Source organism: Saccopteryx leptura, chromosome 7, assembly GCF_036850995.1.
Source record: "Saccopteryx leptura isolate mSacLep1 chromosome 7, mSacLep1_pri_phased_curated, whole genome shotgun sequence".
In the NCBI taxonomy this organism is placed as follows: Eukaryota; Metazoa; Chordata; class Mammalia; order Chiroptera; family Emballonuridae; genus Saccopteryx; species Saccopteryx leptura.
This window is the reverse complement of record NC_089509.1, coordinates 32676057-32698105: the sequence shown is the minus strand read 5'-3', so window position 1 is coordinate 32698105 and position 22049 is coordinate 32676057. Positions and strand designations below refer to the sequence as shown.

General features: G+C 36.0%; 1 protein-coding gene across 14 annotated transcripts in view; it reads right to left on the bottom strand.

The window, feature by feature from the left end:
* Nucleotides 1-22049, bottom strand: part of MBD5 (methyl-CpG binding domain protein 5) — a 512364-nt gene that overhangs the window by 325115 nt on the left and 165200 nt on the right. For all 14 annotated transcript variants that reach the window (XM_066346280.1, XM_066346282.1, XM_066346272.1 and 11 more), the window contains one exon: nt 7441-7534. The gene's annotated coding sequence lies outside the window, so the exon portion shown is untranslated. The remainder of the gene's footprint in view (nt 1-7440; nt 7535-22049) is intronic.

Genomic DNA, 22049 nt, shown 5'->3' with positions numbered 1-22049 from the left:
TAAACTGTCTTAAAAAGAAATTAAGAAAACAATCTCCTTCACTTCTGCAACAAAAAATAGAAAGTACCTGGGAGTAAATTTAACCAAGAAGGTTAAAGACTTGTACTCGGAAAATTATAAATCATTGTTAAAAAAAGTCAAGGAAGATACAAACAAGTGGAAGCATGTACAGTGTTCACAGATAGAAAGAATACATATCATTAAAATGTCTATATTATCCAAAGCAATCTATAAATTCAATGCAGTTCCTATTAAAATACCAATGACATACTTCAAAGATATAGGACAAATATTCCAAAAATTTATATGAAACCCAAAAAGAACATAAATAGCCTCAGCAATCCTGAAAAAGAAGAATAAAGTGGGTGGTATCACACTTCCTGATATCAAGTTATACTACAAGGACATTATACTCAAAACAGTTTGGTACTGGCATAAGAACAGGCATATAGATCAATGGAGCAGAACAGAGAACCCAGAAATAAACCCACACCTTTATGGATAATTGATATTTGACAAAGGAGGTAAGAGAATACAATGGAGTAAAGACAGTCTCCTTAACAAATGGCGTTGGGGAAATTGGACAGCTACCTACAAAAAATGAAATCAGACCACCAACTTACACCATTCACAAAAATAAACTCAAGATGTTATACTAGAAAAACCGCTGGGTCCTTCTCTAGTAGGAATCATAGAGAGAGAAAAAAACACAAAAAAAATAAGAATACTCAAAAAGTTCCTAGGGAAGGTAGAGGGTGAAGAGGACTGATTTTTGGTAAATGTTCTTGGACCTTGGAACATGGTATATAGAGCAAGAGGCAGCCTTTAGGCTGAGGGAGGACAAAATACAAAATGAACTAGTAGAGTTCTACTTTTAATTCTTTCCTGTCATTGTCTTGAGATAAAACCTGTTCCCACAACTTCAGGGACTCAGACTACTATGCAATTGCCCTCAGAAGTAAACAGGGTACTTAAACGAGCTGAGAAAAACAGTGAGGACTAACTAAACCTGTGCAGTCATTTTCTACCAAGTCACAGAGCTGGACGATTACCAGTGTGGATGCTGCTTTCCCCTGGTGGGTGGAGGGAGATGGGGGGAGACGATAAAGTACAGATGTGGGTATCGCTGTGTTAACCTGATTAACTGTGAACTGTGATTTCTCAGGTGAACTTGGGCTTTTCTAACTAGCACCCTTCCTCTGAGCTCACTGAGAATGGCAGGCATTGGGTGCTAGCCGCTCCCCATCTGTAGTGCCAAATAGAGTAGCCAGTATACCCTGGGGAAATGATCTGACAGGTCAAATAGGAAGACATTTTAAAGAGTGTAACTATTTCCAAAGAAAAATAACGTAACATATAGGTATTCAGTTTCTAAGAGAAGCAGAAATGTTAGAAATCTGATGGCCTAAGAATTGAAAATTAGCCTAATAAACATACTGAAAAAGATAAGGGAGCATAGCAATATCTAATAAAAACATAAAACAAAGAAGCAAGCAGAAATATAGAAAAACTAATATTTGAAACATACAGATGAAATAAATAAAATTAAAATGATGAATAAATGAATGAATTTGAGACCAGTTTGACAAAATCTTCAAGACTAAGCAAAGGACAAAAAAATAAAAATATATAAAAGAAAGGCTAACAGAGTGTTAGTGCTAATATCTGAATAACAAGGAAGCAGAGAGAAAAAGAGAAATATAAAGAATGTATTTGAAGAAATGATGGCTCCCTAGCTAGATAGTTCAGCTGGTAGAGCACCGTGTGATACGCTAAGCTTGTGGGTTTGAATCCCGCTCAGGGCACATACAAGAATCAATCAGTGAATGCATAAGTAAGTGGAACAACAAATAACTGTTTCTCTCTCTAAAATGAATAATAAAAAAATTTAAAAGAAAAGAAATGATGGTGATAAAAATTAAAACACCATAGATTTTCAGATATTGAAAATTGAAAAACTAGAGTTTTACATATAGCTGTGCAGTCAATTAATTATGAGGATATGGTAATATATATTTTTAAGCATCCAAGGCCTCAGAAAACTGTTGTTGAAGAAATACTCAAATAGAAAGAAAAACAAATCCAGAAATATTTAAAAGATGTATTAGATAATGCTTTGTAAAGTTAGTTGTCTTTAAAAATAGCTACCAGCAAAGAAAAAGAAAATTTGACTACCATAGTCTAGAATTTAAAGTAGACAATAACAACATGATGGAATTGGGAAAGGTGAGGGACACAAAGGGATATCAGAGTTTACAAGAACTTTTGAGGGAGGATATATTACATATTTTAAAGTAAGAAAAGATTAAAAATAAAGATACACTGTCAATGTGTGTGAGAAAATCAAGATGGTAAATGTACATTCAAATGTATTAAAAATTATTATTATATGTTCACTGACAATTTTTTTTTTGTTATGGGTCTATGAACTTCCACGTTTTGTTAGGTTTACATTTATTTATTTATTTTTCTGATAATACATAATTTCTATAAAATTTGAAACTCTGGAGGTAAACTGAAAGTTTTTTGGAATTAACTACAATTTGCTATATAGTATAAAGGACATTAGAACAGATGACTGTCTATTTTTTCCCCCCAACACTTATCTTCCCTGAACATAATATCTTACTTATTCTTTTGTCAAAATATTTGCCTTTTTGCTTGACCAGGCGGTGGCACAGTGGATAGAGTATCAGACACAGAGAACCCAGGTTCAAAATCCCAAGGTCGCCAGCTTGAGTATGGGCTCACCAGCTTGAGTGTGGGGTCACAGGCTTAAGCGAGGGACCATAGACATGACTTCATGGTTGCTGGCTTGAGCCCAAAGATCTCTCTCTGGCTTGAAGCTCAAGGTTGCTGGTTTTAGCAAGGGGTCACTCACCCTCAGGGCAAGGCACATATGATGAGAAAGCAATCAATGAACAACTAAGGAGCTGCAATGAAGAATTGATGCTTCTCATCTCTCTCCCTTCCTGTCTGTCCCTCTCTCTGTCCCCAAAGCAAACAAACAAACACCCCCAAAACCATACTTGTCTTTTATATAACCTTGACACTTTAACCAGAAGTACTGGCAACAGTTTTAAGAGTTATAAGGAAGTCAGTTATAGGAAAAGTTTTGGTTATAGGAAAGTAGAAAACTGTTGGAGTACAGAATGAATTTGGGTGGGTGGCAGTGAGAATCTAAATGAAGCAAGACTGGGCAGATCAGAGCTCCCTTCTCAGGGTTAGACATTGAATCCCTTGCCAGTTCTAAAGCGGGGAGGGGAGACCATTGCATGAATTATCTGGGTATAGACAACAAGACTGTCTAGGTATTTCCTGAGTCAAAGAAAAGTGGGTCTGGGTTATACTCCCTCCTGGGAGACCATCAGGAGCCATTAGTACCCATGGGGAGGGAAATGGAAGAAGCTGAGGAAAAATACCCGAATAAACCAAAGAATATTAAAGGCATAAATAGCTTTCTAAGAAATCTCTCAAAATTTCTCAGAACCAGATAGTTTCCATGAATTTAACACATATTAAAGAAACAATAAATTCATATATTATGAAATTGTTCCAGAAAATAGAAAAATAGTAAGATCAGCCTATCTCATTTTATAAGACTAGTGAATCTTAAATGCAAAACCAGATGAAAAAAATGAAGAGAAGAAAATTATAGAAAATTTCACTTAAGAATGTAGCTTGTAACCTGACCTGTGGTGGTGCAGTGGATGAAGCATTGACTTGGAATGCTAAGGTTGCTGGTTCAAAACCCCAGGCTTGCCTGGTCAAGGCACATTTGAGAAGCAACTACTGAGTTGATGCTACCTGCTCCTCCCCGACCCTTTTTATCTCTCAAATCAATAAATAAAACATTAAAAAAATAGAATGCAGATTCTAAAATCCTGAAATACTTATTAACCAAATACAATAATATATTAAAAATAATACACCAAAATCAAGTAGTGTGCAAAGTAGGAATGCATGATGGTTTAACATAAAAATTTCTATTCATTAATTTATATTAATATATGTAGGATAAATATCAAATAATTATTTTAACAGATACATAAAAACATTTTATGGGTTCAATAGCTATCTATCATAAGAATGCACAGCAAACTAGAAATGAAGAACCTTTCTTAACTTAGTAAACATTATATATTAAAAATCTTCAGCAAACTTTATACTTAAGTGAGAAACTAGATGCATCTTCTTTAACAATGGGCATAAGATGGAGATATCCACTGTCACTACAACTGTTTAACACAGTTACAAAGAAACTGACCAAAGATACTGGAAAGAAAAAAGAAGTAAAAGTATACAGATAGAAAGGATAAAACTGTCTTCATCTATAAAAAAAACCTATTAAGAAGAGTTCAGCAACATTGCTAGAATCAAGATCAAGTTTCAAAACATCAGCGTCATTTCTGTATACCAGTAACAAACATCTAGAAAATATTTTAATGTACTATTTAAAATATTAATGTCTACTCAAAGAACATCATGCACAAAATAAAAGTTAAAAAAATAGCAGATAATTTTTAATATCTAAAACTGACAGGAAACAAATATTTGAAATATATAAAAAACTCTAAAAAATATTAATCAAGAGATAGGAACAGACCATGGCTGGCTGGCTGGCTCAGTGGTACAGTGTTAGCCTGGTGTGTGGATGTCCCAGGTTCAATTCCTGGTCAGGGCACACAGGAGAAGAGACCATCCGCTTCTCTACCCCTCCCCCTTTTCTCTCTATCCTTCTCTATCTCTCTTCCCCTCCCGCAGCCGTGGCTTGATTGGCTCCAGTGGTTGCCCATGGGCGCTGAGGATGGCATCATGGCCTCCACCTTAGGTGCTAAAAGAAACTGGCTCCGGTTGCAAAGGAGCAATGCCCCAGATGGGCAGAGCATAGCCCCCTAATGGGCTTGCCGAGTGGATTCCAGTCATTATGCATGTGGGAGTCCCTCTCTCTGCCTCCCCTCCTCTCACTAAAAAACAAAACAAAACAAAACAAAAAAAAGGGAGATAGAAACAAACATGAAAGATAGTGTTAAACAATTTCAGAAATGGGAAACCAAAGGCCAACAGGAGTACAAAGAGATACTCAAACTCATTAGGAATAAGAATAATTCAAATTAAACACTGAGCTATAAAATTACATGCATTAGATTGAAAATATTAGAAAGCCAGATGGTACAGGGGTGGGCAGCAATGAGGGGTTACTGCTGGGGAAAGTGTGGACTGAAGTGTTTATTTAGTAGAGCATCTGGTAAGACTTGGTTAAATTAAGTATAAACATATATCCTATTACTCAGCAATTTTGATCCTAGGTATACATCCCAAAGAAATCCTCAAAAAGTTGCATACAAGGACAGGCATGAGGATGTTTGACAAGCTATTGTTTGTTGTGATATGAGATTGGAAGCAATCAGGATGGCAATTATTAGTAAATATGAGTAGTTAACACATGGTAGCTCCAAATCATGGAATACTATGCAGCAGTTAGAAGCAATGTAAGCACAACAACATACATAAATGATAAAAACAAACAGAATGAGACACAAAGTATAATACCATTTATGCATATTAAAACTTCATGTAGACAAATGGGGAAGGGGCAGGGTAGATAAAGTCATGACAAGCTCAATCACAACGTAACTGTTAAATGTGAGAGATGGGCATGGAGGTTCAAAGTATTATTCTCCTTTTTCTTTTTATTTATTGGAAAATTTCCATTTTAAATATTTTTAAATACATGTATATAAAACAATACTCATATTATGGGAATACATACAAACAAAAGAGAACAGCGCAGTAGATATTATTTTAGACCTTCATATGAGAATGGTTTCCTATGGGTTGAGGTCAGGAACATGGGAATAGAAATAAGATAAATAAAAATATAAAAAATAAATATGTGCATGGCATGGACCAGTGGTGACAGTATGCCATGTACTGAGGACTGTGATTTTACACTGTTCTTTATGAAAAAAATCCATTAAAAATAATAAAAAAAAGATTCTCTTTCCTTTTCCTCAATCAGAAGGCTCTGTTATAGACTGTGGAGATAAAGAAACTACAAAAATAACTGTCTAATTATTATAATTCAGAAAACAACTGAATAGCTGTTCCAAGTAACCAACTCACCATATATAGCTATAAAAATGCATTAAAAATAATATTTATTTCATTTATATTTTCAAGAAAAGTTATTTTTGACAATAGTCATCACAGAAAACTATGAAAATCACTAAGCTGCTAATTACAAATTAAGAAGAAAAAATAGACTCTAAGTATTTGCATTCAAAAAGAATAAAGAAACATAAAACAAAGGAAAAAGAATTTTCCTACCAGAGGCTGTAAAATGTTTTATTTGGCTCACACAGTGAGCCAAAATTAGATATTTTTTCATCAACAAAATTTTATGCTGATATTGAAAAATTAGGACTTCTCAAAATCTGTGTAGTTCCTTTTGAAAAAATTAATAAGATATGATTTTTCTGGTCTCTTATTTCCACTTAGGATTCTAGAGCTGAAGAGAAGTGTCCTATTTACAGGTAATATACTTTCCAAGGTTCCATTTACCCACCTTACACACATTATTTATATTTTTTGACCCTCATATCTCACTCAAAATTTTATCAAAATGTACTAAAAAATTTGCTTAGTAATGTAAGCGTGTAATCAGTGGAGGCATAAACAGAACATACTGAGTTGAGGGATATATTAGGTCAAGACAAATTTTGGGGGACTCAAAAAATAGTGAAAAAGAGATTTGGTATTCAGAGGTAATACTGTGAGTATTTGAAACTATGACAGGGTTTTTGAAGCTGTTAAAGAACAAGTTTTTAACATAGTTAAAAATAGATTAATGAATACATTGAAAGGAAATGCAGTGGATAGCAGTTTTTATTTTTTTTAAGATAAACTCTCCTGACTGAGTTGTGTTCACAGAGTTGATAGAAGCTACTCTTCCATTCTTTTATTTTTTTAACTAAGCCTTTCCCACCCTTTTTTTTTTAAAGATTTTATTTATTCATTTTAGGGGAAAGAGAGAGAGAGAGAGAGAGAGAGAGGAGGAGGAAAGGAGCAGGAAGTATCAACTCCCATATGCGCCTTGCCCCGGCAAGCCCAGGGTTTCAAACCGGCAACCTCAGCATTTCCAGGTTGACGCTTTATCCACTGCGCCACCACAGGTCAGGCCTCCTCCATTCTTCTTAACTGACTTGCACTCTTCCATAATAATAAATCAATTTTATAAACTGCCTCTAATAAACAAAATCTGATACTTCCAGTCAAGATGATGTGAAGGCATAAAAATTTGTGTCTGAATATGAACAAACATGGTTGTGAGGTCACTGAGATAGGACCAGTGATAAAAAGTAAGCAAGTTTTAGCAAGTCAAATTACAATCTGACAAACTTAAATGAGATTATTTATGAGGCTATAGTTATTACTTACCTTGAGTGTCTACGTTTTAAAGATGTTGTCTGTAAACCATATAACCTTCAGTATCTACTTCCCACACACAAAAGCTGATATTCTTAATAAGCATCTAAAAGAGAAACATAAGAAAATATCATAAATTTAAGGTTATAAATATGGTTTCAGTTATTTTAAATGTAAAAGCGTATCTTGATTATTCTTTAGGGCTTTCTTTAATGAATTTGAGCAAAAGGAAGTATGTATCAAAGTATGTGTTTTATATAAATAAACTGTAATAATAATAATGAGATTTTCAAATTAGAAGAATTAGAAAGTTCTGTGGAACATGTATTTTGATCCATGTCATATGGTTTGCATTTTCTATAGTACTAATTTTATCTGGCTGCCTAGTTCCTATGAACATTTTTAAAATTAATAATTCTAATCATATAGATTCTGATGTCCTATATGTACACAACCACACTCCAGAAAATATTTTTCGTCCTCAAAATAGATAATTAAAAATAATTCTTGATTAAATTCGAGTGGCCTATAAATGCCAAAATCATAAAAATCAACAAGTTAAATATATCTGTCCCCATGAAAAGGTCAAATTTTCATTCCCTGTATCAATTAAACTGCCCAATCAATACGTTATACTAACCTAGTGAAGTTTAGCAGAGATCTTTGAAGAGAAATTGCCTCTAAAAGATCACTGGAATTAGATTCTTAGCTGGAAAAGGCTCTTAGCTGGAAAAATTTGATGATAGTTTTCTTTGATTTTTTTAAATGAGTTGGACAAGCAGTAAGAGAAACAGGATTTGGATGCTACAGTGTAATACCTTTAGTATATCATTTTGAGTACAAGAGATTCCCAAGCCAAATACCAATAATTTTTTTTAATATATATATATTTTTTATTCATTTTTTAGAGAGAAGGGGGGGAGAGAGAGAGAGAGAGAGAGAGAGAGAGAAGGGGGAGGAGCAGGAAGCATCAACTCCCATATGTGCCTTGACCAGGCAAGCCAGGGTTTTGAACCGGCAACCTCAGTGTTTCCAGGTTGACGCTTTATCCACTGCGCCACCACAGGTCAGGCCAATACCAATAATTTTTGGATTAACAATGTCATTGTTCTTTTTGGTCATTCTTGTAGATAGATCCCTGTTTCTCAGTTACAGCTGTATGTTAAAAACACTTGGAACTTCTTAAAATATATAAAGACTTAGTCTATTCCTTAGAAATTTTGATTTAATTGCTATGATGTAGATGGAGCCTGGACCCAGATATTTTTAAAAAGCATTAAAGATGGGTATTTGTTCTGCAGATAAAAATAATCTCTTAGAGCATCAGCCTGGTGTGCAGAAGTCCCAGGTTTGATCCCCTGCCAGGGCACACAGGAGAGGCACCCAACTGCTTCTCCACCTCTCCCCCTCTCTTTCCTCTCTGTCTCTCTCTTCCCCTTCTGCAGCCAAGGCTCCATTGGAGCAAAGTTGGCCTGGGCGCTGAAGATGGCTCTGTGGCCTCTGTCTCAGGCGCTAGAATGGCTCTGGTTGCAACAGAGCAATGCCCCAGATGGGCAGAGCATCGCCCCCTGGTGGGCGTGCCAGGTGGATCCCAGTTGGGCGCATGTGGGAGTCTGTCTGACTGCCTTCCTGTTTCCAACTTCAGAAAAATACAAAATAATAATAATAATAATAATAATAATCTCACTGCAACTATTTACCTTAGTTTCTATAGATTAATAAGACACTAACTTAAAAAAATAGTCTACAGAGAACTATGAGAGCTACTGAGATATTTAAAATTACTTCTATGCTTCCATGATACATATATACATACATGTAACTAAACAATGATGTAATATTTTAGATTGTGTGGACCCAACCATGACATAAATGGTAGCTGTAGTAAATTCCAAACTATAATGCACTTAAGAATCAAAAGTACAATTTTAAAATGTAAATTTCCAGGTAACATGCCCAGAGATTCTGATCCAGAAGAACTTGGCTAAGGCCACAATTCTCTATTTTTAAAGACATCTCTGATGATTATAATGCCAAAGTCTACAGTCCCTGTAAAACAGTACTGTAATTATTTATGAAGACTACTTAACTGACCTTCATTATTAGTATTTATAACAATACTTCTTGAGTTTTTATTCTAAGATTATATTTCTAAAACTGAATAATCCCGAGATTCACTAGAAAGAAAATAACTTTAAAAATAGAATAAACAGACCTCCAGCAATAAATCAATATAGATAAGCTAAAATAGTGTTTATGGATCGTATGTTTTGTAAGCTTTGGCATCCTCCTAAGTAAACTGTGCAGGTAATCAATAAAATGCTGTGGCAAAACAACCACCAAATCTAGGTTATATTCCACAATGAAAATTTAACCTAGAACCTCTTATATAATTAGAAACATGCCCTCAATATCTCAGAATTAAAATTTTTTATCTCTAACTTAGTGGGGGGGGGGGGTAAGGAAAACTCTCTAGCATCATTTTCTGTTTAAATATAAAGCCAACATATTTTTAAAGAAAAAGTGTCAAATCATTTCCTCAAGCACACATACACACTAACATAACTAGCTAAAAATAACAAGAAATAGGCTTTTAGTATTTTAGTTTTGAAAATTCTTATAAACAAGTCCACAAATACTTCACAATACAAATAATATTCATACACACAAACTCTTTAGATCCTTTCTGAAAAAGAGAAGTCTAATAAAGTTAAATATCCAAGTCTCTGCTATACATAATAAGGATGGCGATCTCAGTAACTACTAAACTTTTGAAGACAATTATACTCATTTTCGTTTACCTACCTAATCATGCTGCTAAAGATTTTAGGTTTTTTTCATTAAGTTAACATCAATCTTCAGTTTATGACTAGAGTTGATATTTCCCCAGACCTAGTGCTGTAACCTTTGTTACAGCTGGTAAACAGTCATGGGTTTCTCAAATGGCTTCACAAATAGGGAGCTATTCACCTCTAAAATCTACAGGATGAGCTGTACAACAACTGCCTCTGGTTTAAGCTATGAAATTAAGTCCCAATGTCTTTTGGCAAGACTCTTGGCCTACTATCTGCCCCAGCTGCCTTTGCTGTTTATCTCTCATCGCTTGGTCAACCAAACCATGGCTCAAATACTCCTTCCACCTTGAAGGAAATTTCCATCAATTTGACACTTAAAAGTTCACTTTCTTTTCTGATTCCTACATTGATTATTGAAAATTACTTAGCTAATTAATCAGGTACTCACTTGTGGTCCCTTATTCAATCTTTTGTTATTATTTAAGATTTGGCATGTTTGTTTTATTCCTTCAATTAGATCAGGGGTCGGGAACCTATGGCTCATGAGCCAGATGTGGCTCTTTTGATGGCTGCATCTGGCTTGCAGACAAATCTTTAATAAAAAAATAATAACGTTAAAAATATAAAACATTCTTATGTATTACAATCCATTCATTTCCTACCGCTCATATTCATGGTTGCGGGTGGCTGGAGCCAATCACAGCTGCCCTCCTGGACAACACTAAATTTTTATTGGATAATGCGTAACATACACAGGTCATTGTATGGCTCTCCAGAATTACATTTTAAAATATGTAGCGTTCATGGCTCTCTCAGCCAAAAAGGTTCCTGAACCCTGAATTAGATCATAATTTTCCAGCAAGTCCTAGCCTAAAAGCATTTAATAAATATGTGATGATTTTATTTGTTGGTCTTTCTAGTAATTGTAGTATTTTACAATGATAGGGTCAGGAAACCAGATTTTCTTTTCAGTATCTTTATTATATGCAGCTTAAGTGTCTGTTTGTCGCCGATAGCTTATTGGTTGCTTGCATAACTGTACTAGCCAATGGGGTGAAGTTGCCATGGCATTCAAATAGTCCCCCTTCTGGCATGCCACCTCACAAATTGAGGTTAAAGATTGGAGCAATTATTATGCTGTTAAGAAATCTTAACACCAGAAGGGGTCTTTGCAATGGTATAAGAATAGAGGTTTTCCAACTAAAAAATAATGTTATAATAGCTAAGTCTTTGACTGGCTCCTCTAAAGGTGAAATACATGTCATTCCAAGAACTGATTTGGTTCCATCTCAAACAGGGTTGCCATTTCAATTGAGACGTAGACAATTTCCTGTAAAACTTTGCTATGACCATCAATAAGTCTCAGGGCCAAGTCTTAAGCGTGTTGGCATTTTTTTACCTGAGCCTGCATTTGGACACGGTCAACTTTATGTTGCCTGTTCAAGAGTTCGTGAAAGAACGGACGTAAAATTAAAAATAATTGATGGTCCTCTGCAAGGTGAGCTTAAAAATGATGGAAACATCTACACAAGAAATGTTGTGTACAAAGAGATCTTTGACATGTGAATTAACATTTTATTATTTAAATCACCTTTATTTATTGAGCTAGCAGTGGCTCTTTTTTTTTTTTTTTTTTTTTTTTTTTTCATTTTTCTGAAGTTGGAAACGGGGAGAGACAGTCAGACAGACTCCCGCATGCGCCCGACCGGGATCCACCCGGTACGCCCACCATGGGGCGACGCTCTGCCCACCAGGGGGCGATGCTCTGCCCATCCTGGGCGTCACCATGTTGCGACCAGAGCCACTCTAGCGCCTGAGGCAGAGGCCACAGAGCCATCCCCAGCGCCCGGGCCATCTTTGCTCCAATGGAGCCTTGGCTGCGGGAGGGGAAGAGAGAGACAGAGAGGAAAGCGCGGCGGAGGGGTGGAGAAGCAAATGGGCGCTTCTCCTGTGTGCCCTGGCCGGGAATCGAACCCGGGTCCTCCGCACGCTAGGCCGATGCTCTACCGCTGAGCCAACCGGCCAGGGCCTAGCAGTGGCTCTTAAGAAATGTACCACCAGTAGTTTCCTTCATTACATTCTACTTTAAGCAATTAAGCAAGTAGAAGGGGAAACCCCGTGGGGCAGTAAGCAAAGGGGCATCCTCGCCGCCTGCCCTGGGTAATTCAGTTTGAATTAGCAGACACCTTTGCACAAATCATTTTAATTACAATTTTTTTTTTGTATTTTTCTGAAGCTGGAAATGGGGAAAGACAGTCAGACAGACTCCCACATGCGCCCGACCGGGATCCACCCGGCACGCCCACCAGGGGCGGCGCTCTGCCCACCAGGGGGCGATGCTCTGCCCCTCCGGGATGTCGCTCTGCTGCAACCAGAGCCACTCTAGCGCCTGGGGCAGAGGCCAAGGAGCCATCCTCAGCGCCCGGGCCATCTTTGCTCCAATGGAGACTTGGCTGCGGGAGGGGAAGAGAGAGACAGAGAGGAAGGAGGGGGGGTGGAGAAGCAAATGGGCACTTCTCCTATGTGCCCTGGCCGGGAATCAAACCCGGGTCCCCCGCATGCCAGACTGACGCTCTACCGCTGAGCCAACCGGCCAGGGCCTTAATTACAATTTATAATATCTAGAACAGCGGTCATTTCGTATGACCGCCGGGCTTTCTAGTATTCTATAACTATGAATGATTTAGAAATTGTAATCTCCCTACGCTGCATGAATTTTCTCATCTCTTATTAGGACTGCCACATCATTTAATGTCGCATAATTTAGGTAATTTGGATTAACTGCGAGTAACAGCATAATAGTTACCATTATTGATAACAACTGAATTAACAAGAATGAACATTTTTTTTTCAATAAATTGGGCTTTTTATACTTAACACAGAAGTTATAGGGAACATGGTTCAGTGTTTCTTAGGAAAACCACATATTTTAATAAGAGTCAGTAACTGTAAATCAAACAATACTCCACATCACAAAAGAATTCAATCTAGGCCTTGGCTTATTGGCTCAGTGTATGGAAGTCCCAGGTTTGATTCCCGGCTAGGGCACACAAGAGAAGTGCCTATCTGCTTCTTTACCCTTCCCCCTCTCCTTTTTCTCTGTCTCTCTCTTCCTTTCCCACAGCCAAGGCTCCATTGGAGCGAAGTTAGCCTGGTTGTTGAGGATGGCTCCATGGCCTCCCCCTCAGACACTAGAATGGCTCTGTTTGCAAAAAAGCAATGCCCCAGATGGGCAGAGCATCGCCCCCTAATGGGCTTGCTGGGTGAATCCCAGTCAAGTGCATGCAGGAATCTGTCTCTCTGCCTCCCTGCTTCTCACTTCAGAAAAATAAAAATATTTAAAAATTTAAAAAAAATTAATAAATAAAATTTAATCTATGTTATAATCTATATTACCTTTAATAATTAAAAATACAAACTTCTTGATAATAGACATTGCTAAGTATCACCAACATTTGCCATATTAATTTGCTAACTTCTTCCTTTTTAAATATGTTAGTGTTAACATTTATTGATTACTAAGTTCTAAGTAGTATTAATTTCATCCTCATAACAATCCTAAGAAGTGCTATTTTCATCTATATTTTAAAGATAAGGAAATTGAGAAACAGACCGACTAACCTGCCCAAGGTTTTACAGCTAATAACTGGCAGATGGGTTTCAACTTATGCAATCTATAATAAACTATCATAATTCTTGAAGGCCCTTATCCATTAAACTAAAACCTCCAGTAACTCTCACATAAATTTCTGCCTTACACTCTCCATTATTTTGCAAGGTTTATAAGATTTCCCAATGAAAGTAGAATGCAGGGTGGGCCACTTCCAACTCTCTTCCTCACAAAAAGATGATTTTTAAGTCCTTATCTAGGTCTACTTACCTTCTGTACAATTTACACAATAAGTCCTCTATGAGACTAAAGGTTTACCCTAAAAACCTCAGTCTTGTTTCTGAATATAATATTCTATAAGCCTATTCCAATTAAGATCCTTAAAGTATGATTCAATATTGGGATATAAAATTTATGGTTTTACCTCATTTTTTTCCAATTTTCTAAAATGAAAAACTACGCTTTCTTAAGATATCACTGTACTTCTAATTTTAAAACACGACCATTTTTTAAATGTTTACATTATTGATTTTAGAGAGAGAAAGGGAGAGAGAGAGAAAGAGACAGGATCATCAATCTGTTTCTATATGTGCCCTGACCAGGGATTGAACTGGCAAACTCTGTGCTTCAGAATTACGCTCTAACCAACTGAGCTATCCGGCCAAGGCAAAATATGGCAGTTTTTATAGAAACAAAGCATGCTTTCTACTTCCCTGAGCTAAGGTGACTATATCCAAACTAAAACTTTTACAGTTGATTGCTTTCATAGCTGTATGCAGTTTCATAGTCCTTAAGATCCTATTCATTCTGATCTGATTGGAGACTTTAAAAAATTTTTTAATTCACAAATATGGCTAATGAAAACAAATCATAGTAAGAAACCATAAAATAAAATAAAACCTCATAAATTATTTTATTTCAACAGGAACAAATATGCAAAGCGTTATATTTTTAGCCTATGTTTGCTTTTTTAAAGATTCCAAATTTCTTCTGTGTAAGAGCTCCAATTACACAATCCGTGGAAGATTTGTTTTCTCAACTGTTTTATCACAAACAATAATCTCAATCTGGGCATATTCAAGTCATTCCTCAGTACCAGTTAGGATCAGTATTAAGTTCATTCCAGACTACTGTTTCAGTGGACTTTGCATAAATTTTATTTATAATTTTTTTTTAAGTGAGAAGCAATGAGGCAAAAAGACAGACTTCCACATGTGCCCTGACTGGAATCCACAAGGCAACCCATTTGGGGCTGATGTTCTGCCCTTCTGGGGCCATTGCTCTGTTGCTCAATAACCAAGCTATTTTAGCACCTCAGGTGAGGCCATGGAGCCATCCTCAGCGCCCAGGGCCAACTTGCTCCATGGCTGTGGGAGGGAAAGAGAGAGAGGTGAGAAGAGGGGTGGAGAAGCAGATGGTTGCTTCTCCTGTGTGTCCTGAGCGGGAATCAAACCCCAGACTTCCACATGTCGGGCTAATGCTCTACTGTTGAGTCAACAAGCCAGAGCCTATTTATGGTTTTAATGCAGTTAGTGTGTGTGTGTGTGTGCGTGCTTTGTAAACGGTATAACACAGTCGCTTATTGGGTATGCCTAAGTCACTTTCAAATACAGAAGAATCACTGGTAATTCTAGATCCTGTTTACAAATTAAGCCTTGTCTTTAGCACTCTTGAAACTTGTCCAGATAATGTGGTTCAGTTAAAAACTATTCTTGGCCCTGGCCGGTTGGCTCAGCGGTAGAGCATCGGCCTGGCGTGCAGGAGTCCTGGGTTCGATTCCCGGCCAGGGCACAAAGGAGAAGCGCCCATCTGCTTCTCCACCCCTCCCCATCTCCTTCCTCTCTGTCTCTCTCTTCCCTTCCTGCAGCCAAGGCTCCATTGGAGCAAAGATGGCCCGGGCGCTGGGGATGGCTCTGTGGCCTCTGCCTCAGGTGCTAGAATGGCTCTGGATGCAACAGAGCGAGGCCCCAGAGGGGCAGAGCATCGCCCCCTTGTGGGCATGCCAGGTGGATCCCGGTCGGGCGCATGCGGGAGTCTGTCTGACTGCCTCCCCGTTTCCAGCTTCGGAAAAATGAAAAAAAAAACCACACAAAAAAACCTATTCTTAAAGTCCAAAGCACCTAAAGTTCTATGAAAATAGATAATAACCAAGCTATTGAAGGTATTAATAGTAAATGATTTATCTTCATTAGAGAAGAAAAAGAAGCAATCCTTTCTTACTCTCTCTCTCTCTTTTTTTTTACCATACCAGTATTCTCTAAAAATGTTAATCTGATGTTTACAGGGTTCTCTTCAGGTGAAATAAGTAATCCACTTGGTTCTGACAGACCACCTTAATTACATCTTTTATTTGGGGGAATACCAGTGAGTAATTTTTGGGTAGACTAATAAGCGAACACTTTAAGAGCTGATCTTTTTGGAGCCAAAGAATTAAGTACAATATTTTGCCAAACATAGTACCAAAACATGCATAATACATTCTGTGAAAGGTTTTATTTATTTATTTATTTATTTATTTATTTATTTATTTATTTGTGTGTGTGTGTGTGTGTGTGAGAGAGAGAGAGAGAGAGAGAGAGAGAAGTGGAGTGGGGAGCAGAAAGCATTAGCTCTTATTGCTTCCCACATGTGCCCTGACTAGGCAAGCCTGGGGTTTCCAACAGGTGTCCTCTGCGTTCCAGGTCCACAACTTATTCACTGTGCCAACACAGGTCACACAATACATTTTGGCAATAATAAATTCAACTTTAATCTTCTTATCCAACTGGGCTTGTTGACAGATAATTAATGAGCTATTAGGGTTGGAACACAGAAAATGAGTTGGCAGAGTTTATTATTTTAACTCTACCTAGTCTCCCCCCGCCACGCAAAAATAAGGTTCTTGAAAACCACTATGGCCTGACCTGTGGTGGCGAAGTGGATAAAGCATCAACCTAGAATGCTAAGGTTGCTAGTTCAAAACCCTGGGCTTGCCTGATCAAGGTATACATGGGGCCCTGGCCGGTTGGCTCGGCGGTAGAGCGTCGGCCTGGCGTGCGGGGGACCCGGGTTCGATTTCCGACCAGGGCACATAGGAGAAGCGCCCATTTGCTTCTCCACCCCCCCTCCTTCCTCTCTGTCTCTCTCTTCCCCTCCCGCAGCCAAGGCTCCATTGGAGCAAAGATGGCCTGGGCGCTGGGGATGGTTCCTTGGCCTCTGCCCCAGGCGCTAGAGTGGCTCTGGTCGCCGGCAGAGCGACGCCCCGGAAGGGCAGAGCATCGCCCCTGGTGGGCTTGCTGGGTGGATCCCGGTCGGGCGCATGCGGGAGTCTGTCTGTCTCTCCCCGTTTCCAGCTTCGGAAAAATACAAAAAAAACAACAAAAACCCCCCAAAACAACAAAAAAAGATATATATATGGGAGTTGATGCTTCCTGCTCCTACTCTCTACTCTCTCTCTCCTTCCCCTTTCTAAAATGAATTTAAAAAAGAAAAAAGAAAACCACTGGATTAAGAACTCAAGGTTGAAAACATGAGTATGTTGTAGAAAAAAAAATAGTATTGGAAGACTGAAATCATATGAATATAAGAGTTTATGTTAATAGATTTATATTCATTGAAACTTTTTTTTTAAAGAAATTACTTCCATTTTTCTTTCTACACACTAAAAATTTTCAAGGACGTCCTCTGTGGCAGTGTATAGAGATACACTGTAAAACTATTTTATATAGCTTTATTATATATATTTTATGAAGCTATTTTACCTTTGGAAATAATAAATATACAAATGACCTTGCTCTTTGCCTCACTTCAAATGCACACATTGATATAAATTTATGAGTAGTATTATGAAGATGTTACTTTCCTCATATCTTCTCAGGTTCTGTCTTTCTTAGTCCTGACTCAGTAATCTCTGTTACACATTTTTAGCAGTATATCCTCTCCTTTATTTTTTTATGACTTCCTAATAAAAAAATCACTACCACTGACAATGCCAAAATTGTCTTTTCTAAAACATCATATTCATCTTTTTTTCTTTATCACAACCAACAGGAGTTGCCTAAATTTCCAAAATGCTAAAAATAAACTATTTTTCAATTCTAAAAAGTTTGGAGGAGGCAAAAGACACAAAAAAAGAAGATAAAAAAGCGATGGTTACAGCTAATGTTGATTTTATTAATCAGTATTCTGCTATAAAAGTGTAGTTGAAATTATTGGACAAAAGTGAGGATTAAAAAATGAATTTCAACATCAAAGGGTATGCTTAAATTCCCTCTGAAACATGATGACCTTGAAAGTCTCTTCCAACTCCCTGCTTCTATGACTCTATGATTAGAATATACAAGAAATTTTATGAGTAAACAGGAATAAAATGCTTTGAAAAAAATAAAGCACTCCCAAGTTAAATATCAAATTTGTACTGCCCTACTTTGGAGCCAGGCAACAGAAAGTCACAAACATTTAAAAGGATATTATGAATTTTTTAAAATTCTAACACAATATGGCAAAATATAGGCATTAGCTGTACCAGACATTTATTACACAATACATTTAACTAACCCCCCAGGTTAAAACAAAGAAAATACTATAAACTATAAACTAATGATGGGCCAATATAAAAAAATAAAACAAAAACCTTGGGACTGATGATGAAATTCATGCCAACAGATAAAAAGTTGCAAAAGAATTGGAATTTAGCCCAACACAATGTTTCTGTTGTTGTTGAGTGTGTGTGTGTGTGTGTGTGTGTGTGTGTGTGTGTGTGTGTGTGATAGAGAGAGAGAGAGAGAGAGAGAGAGAGAGAGAGTATTGTCTTTATGCACAAGAATTAGGAGGCGTTAATGAAGTTTCACATATTTTGAAGTATTTTAATGGTGCTGCGATAGCAATTTTTGGCATCTGACATATATGACACTATTATCCCAAAGAGAAACACTTATATAAAGATAGATTTCATGAAGTTATCATAAATCTACTTCAATGCCTAAAAAGAAATACAGGTCTTAAATATGAACCATAATGCTTTATTTACATGGTAGTAACAAAGATAATAGGTCAAAAAGCAATTCCATTGTATTAAACTGAACAAATTACTAAGTATTGTAGGAGCTTAAGTAGAAAACACTGAATCAGAAATTGGAAAAAAGTGTTTTTTAAAAGATGTCCTCTTATAAAAACAAAATAAAATCATGTAATTTAAAAGGTTAATCAGATATAGCAGACTCTATCAATACCTGTTTGAGACAAATTTTAGAGAAAACTAATTAAAGGGAAGTATATTTAAATCAACTTTTGAAAAATTTTAAATAAACAGTTTTAAAGTATGTATATATATAGACTAAAATTTTCTCTTTTGCACATAAAATAAACAGCTTCAAAATGTAGCTACATATTTTTAAAACCACAATTTAAACTGCTTATAGGTAAACAAAAAATTTGTTATAAAACTTATGTAAACACCCTCCTTCTAATGTTTATGGCATAATGTAAACTATTATCTTTTTATACAATGCATACTTCACCCAAAGTGACTACAAATTATCAAACAAAATATAAAATAAAACAAATCTTTGTCCAAAAAGAAGAATCCTCCCTAATGAACATAAATTCTCCAAGTATTATCCTAAGCTAAGGAAATAGATATAACTGACAAAAAAGCAACATGTACTTGTATCTCAGGACAAGATTCAACCATCATAACGGAAAAAAATAGAGAAAAACAGTATAATAAACATTTCCTATATAACCAAATTAAAATCTACTATAATTTCCAATAAAAACAAAAATATAGTAGGGAGAGAGGTATTAGAACTCCATTGCAAGGAGGTGGAGAAATCTTTATATGTCAACCCATTGAAAGAATAAAATGACAAGGAGAGAAAATGCAAAGATATGCACAGAATAATAGGATTATCCTCCTTAGTGATGTCTGAAAAGGAGGTTAATGTGACTATAGTATCAAAGCTGCCAGCATTTGAGGGAAACACAAGGTTCAGACTTTCTATATATTTTTGGTGCAGGCTCTCATAATGGAAAAAAACCTCAACAACATATTATGTGAGAAATTCTGTGAACCAGCAGTAATGCCTGATTTTATGATGTCTGGAAATAGCTCCCTTTTACTGGAAGAAAACAATATTTCAAATCCTACCAAGAACAGCTCAATACTATGCTAACCTGCCAAATAATATAGTTTTGTTAGACAAAAGAACACATTGACGTAAGACTAAAATCCTTATAAATAGAAAACAATGTCTATATTACATAAATTTCTTCCAGGAGTAAACAAAGATGGGGTCATTACTGACTTGATAACTGAGAGATGGAAAAATGAAAACTGAATGTGAACGAGTATAACCAAAAAAGCTTCTGAGTCACTCTTGTTTATTAGAGATTTTTCAGGGTTAGAGGATTGTCCTGTCAAGTTTCGTTTTTGAGTTTTACAAAAAATAAATGGAATATCATTTTAGATCATTCAAAGGTGACAACTTCAAAGCTATACATATAAAATATGAAGTATTTCCAGAAATTTGCTCCATTTTCTCTGTTTACAGTGAACTGGAATGACTATGCAGAAAAATAACTACTTACATATTCAAACCAAAACATTATAGAATATTGTGCTCTATATATTAGTCTTAAAACCAAATCCTACATATAGGTTCAAATGCTACTTATTAGTAGTAAAATATTAAATGCTCCCCAAATTGCTGGTATTTATAATGCTGTGTGAATTTTGTGATAGTTCCTCAGCACTAAGAATACAGCTGCAGATACCACTGCAGATATAGATATAATCAACTGTACCTTATATAAATATATATATATATATATATAATACAAATTTTAACTCAGTATGGTAAACTACAAATCAATATGTGGAAGTAAAACAGTATGATGGGCTCATGGTCAGTAAAAAATAAATATAAAATATTTTAAAATATCTATTGATTGGATGGTTGCAACAGAGAGCAAATGAAGCAAAAAATAAAATATTCAGTTCATTCATATAGAAAATAATACAGATTATCTGAAAATAGTCAACATGTTGGCAATAGGTGCCTCTCTTAGATTGAACCTGGTAAAACTGTTCTTTTCATTGTTCAAAAATGGCTAAATGTTGATAATTACATACAGTTCCAATTAAAAGCATTCTAGAGTTAACATATTTAATTTCATGAAATAGTGCAATACAAAACAAAAACAAATGTATTCAATGCTTAAATCTGTATTTCAAATAATTTTACCACACAGAAAAGGTGAAAGAGAAATAAATACTGTCAGTGATTTTTGTTGCTACAAGATTATAAAGTTAAGAGATTAGGTTTTTAACAAATTTGAATATATAATATGTAAACTATTAGATAAAACTCAGCATTGTTTTATTCTTCTTAGATGTGCATAGCAAAGATGTAACACGAGGAATGTTATAAATGACAGCAAATTCATTTAGAAAAATATCAACTAACCAAGTCCTTATGGTATTTACAACAACTTACTGTGATTTGTTTGGCCAAAGTATGTATGGTGTGAGCTTTCTTCACCAAATTACTGCAAGTTCATAATTAAAAAAAAAAAAAAAAGGTTGACCGCAAATAAAAGCAATCTATATTAACTGGCAATTGGTCGATTAATCAATGTAACTAAAAAAGGACCAGATATTTACTTAATAATGGTTTATCAGAAATCTCAAGGAAGTCTCATGTATGTCTGATCCTAAAATGAGTTTTAAAAAAAACCCAAACAAAAAAACATAAAGACAAAAATTGATACAGTATTTTAAAGTTTATATATCTAATTATAAGATTAGGTACATCATAGTTACCTATTTTGATATATCTAATGTTTGGTCAATATGAAGAGTGTGGCTATACCAGTTGTCAAAATACTAAAAAGACCTCCATGCTTGTTGGAAAATGGCTACTGCTCCAACCTCTCCACATGCCCTCTTTTCTAGGACCCTCTCCCCAACCAAGACTTCAAATTCTAACCCCTAATGAGATAACATCTGGCACTGCAGGGGCCTCCAAGACCCTGGCATCCACTCTGATTGGTTGGTGACTATGTTACATATTTTGAACCTCTCTTCTTTATGAGACATGAACAGTAGTGGAAGCTTTAAGTTAAACTATATTATAGCAGCTCTACTACCTGGGTAAACCACTGGACTTTGCTGAAATTTCAACTTCCTTTTTGAAAATAGAGTTGTTGTTGTTTTTTTATCAGCATGTCTTTATTTT